This window comes from Thalia democratica, chromosome 2, assembly GCF_965202585.1.
Source record: "Thalia democratica chromosome 2, ktThaDemo2.hap1.1, whole genome shotgun sequence".
Lineage (NCBI taxonomy): Eukaryota > Metazoa > Chordata > Thaliacea > Salpida > Salpidae > Thalia > Thalia democratica.
This window is the reverse complement of record NC_139166.1, coordinates 107,310,347-107,313,270: the sequence shown is the minus strand read 5'-3', so window position 1 is coordinate 107,313,270 and position 2,924 is coordinate 107,310,347. Positions and strand designations below refer to the sequence as shown.

Below are 2,924 nucleotides of genomic sequence, written 5' to 3'. Positions count from 1 at the left end.
ACCCTATAAAACTTTGTATTATCAAGGCCGCCAACATTAATCAGTAAAGTAAAAAAAAACTCTTTTTCAGTGCCCGAGTAAAAGTTTTATCATTAATCTTCTTTTTTTAAATTAGACTACTAAAAATAATATGGTCAACAAAATTAAAAAATGTACTTTTGAAAGTCACAATTTGAAAATTACCCTAAATATTATGGAGTTGATGATGAAGAGAAACAAATCTCAGGTGTCTTTTATGGGAAGGTTTTGAGAATCGCACGAATTACCATTTAGCACGGAGAGTATTTTTTTGCACGCAAGTAAAAAAATTTGAAAAAAAAAAAAGAAAAAGAAAAAACTAAAAGACAAATTAACAAAAAAAAAAAAAAAAGTTACTTGCCGGGGGTAAAGGTTAAGGGCAACAAATATAATAAAAATAAAAATAAAGCTAATAAATATTGATATATAAAAACAAAATTAGTAAATATAGTTTAAAAAAAAAAATAAATAACAATTAACTTAATTAGAAGAGAAAAAAGCTACCGACCGATGATAAGGGTTAAACGTAACAGTATAAGTAAAAAAAAAAAATTTAATAATAAACAAAATTAATAAGAAAATTATTAAAAATGTCTACTCGTGCAAAAGTGTCATAGTAAAATTTTATCCCCTCGTGCAAAAGTATCTTCGTGCAATTTTGTGCCCTCGTGCAAATTTGACAGCTACCTGTGTTTTATAGTAGTTTTGAAACTTACTTTAGATATTTTTGAGTAGCTAATGAAGAGCAAAAACAAAAGTAATTAAGTGTTTTTTATAATATTTTTTGAGTTATCTTGTGGAAGGGGGCCATGGCTTTTTTAATTTCTTTAAATGGGGCCATTTGAAAAATAGTTTTGGAAACCGTGATATAAACTTTATATAATTTTAAGTAATTACAAAACAATTTAGTAACCAAAATTTACATATCTTTTAGGATTAATTTAATATTCTATCTAATTTTAATCTTACTCGTATGAAATTAATTGAAAAATTGAATAAAAAGTATTAAAAATATAGTTAAATTTGAAGTTAAACACAAAATAGAACTGTTTTTTGTAACGTAAATTTTACATAGATGTTTATCACAATTAGTTTAAGTTAAGCTGAATTAGTTGTTTTTGTTTGTTAAAATATTCTTAAGGTTTGTAAACAGTTTATTTAAATCACTTGAAATACTTTTATTATTACTTCACTTTTTAAGAATATTTGTTAAGTTTTATTACTTAAGTTTTTAAGTTTAGCTGTTAAGTATTAGGAATGATTTTATTTATAATCATTCCTAATACTTTATAATTTTATTTTAAGTAGTTCAATCAATTACTAGTACTAACTTATATTAATTAAAACTGGATTTCATCTACTCACACCCGAATACACTAAAAATTTGTAGACACTTTTTAAAAATACATGGTGCTCCTACAGTTTTATGAATATACTCATTTCTAGCCAGTTTAAAACTATTAAGACCTTAAACTATAAAAGTTCAATGAAATATTCTATTTGTGTCTTTTGATAAAAAACTTTTCCAGATACTTTGTATAAAAATTTGCTTTCATTAATATGATGCATTAACAATTGATAAGTAGAATAAACTAATAAATATTTCTTATTGAAAATTATTTATATTGCAATATATCATTTAAGATACTCACTATAGTTAAATTAGAAGTTGAACAAATAATAGAACAGTTTTTTGTAGCGTAAATTTTACATAGATGTTTATCACAATTAGTTTAAGTTAAGCTGAAATAGTTTTTTTTGTTTCTTAAAATTTGTTTAAGGTTTGCAAACAGTTTATTTGAATCACTTAAAATATTTTTTTATTACTTCAATTTAAGAATATTTGTTAAGTTTTGTTATTAAATTTTCTAAGTTTAGCTGTTAAGTATTAGGAGTAATTTTATTTTAAGTAGTTAAAATTAAAACAGTTCAATCAGTTATTAGTACTAACTTTTATTGATTAAAACTTGATTTCATCTACTTACACCAATATACACTAGAAATTTGTAGACACTTTTTAAAAATACATGGTGCTCCTACAGTTTTATGACTATACTTATTTCTAGCTAGTTTAAAACTATTAAGACCTTAAACTACAAAAGTACAATAAACTATTCTATTTGTGTCTTTTGATAAACAACTTTTCCAGATACTTTGTCTAAAAAATTTTCTTTCATTAATATGATGCATTAAAAATTGATAACTAGAATAAACTAATATTTTTTGTGACAATTATTTATATTGCAATATGTCATTTATGATACTCACTAAAAAAACAAAACACAGTTAACTAGAACCTAATGTTTTATTAGCGACTAAAAATTTTCCAAAATAAATACCTAGACTTTAAAATTATTTGAGTTTTAATCCATCTTTTTATCTTTAGGTTCGAACTTTTTGCCACAGCCATTGTACGCGCACATTCCATCGTGTTTTTCACCCCATTTCGTGATGCAGTGTTCGTGGAAAACGTGGCCGCATTTTCCGAATGATGCGGGGCATTCCCCGGTCTTTCTGGCGGACAGGCACGAGATGCAATCGTCCTGGAGGTGGTGCTGGCAGATGGCGCAATTTTCATACTTGGTGTCGTACTCCCACGTGGCCACGGCGTAGATCCTCTTCACTGTAAACAGCTTTCTAGGTTGCTCTTGAGAATCTGCCTCGGTGGGTTTTGTAACGGAAGATGAAGTTGTTTTATCAGACATTTTTATTAATTAGTTTCCTGCTAAAATTTAACAGATTATAATGTTTATCAGTTATTAAAAAACTTTAAAATTTAACTGAACCGTGTTAAAGGCATCTAATGAGCATTGACCTTATAGGATATGTTGTTGTTTAAAATTAAAATACAAACTACTAAATTTATATGTTCACAAATTAATTTATAAAAATCTAATGAAAAAGTA

General features: G+C 25.9%; 1 pseudogene; it reads right to left on the bottom strand.

Moving 5' to 3' along the window:
* Window positions 1-2,381: 2,381 nt before the first annotated feature.
* On the bottom strand, window positions 2,382-2,723 carry LOC145829159 (RING-box protein 1 pseudogene; annotated as a pseudogene).
* Between the last annotated feature and the right edge of the window lie 201 nt (window positions 2,724-2,924).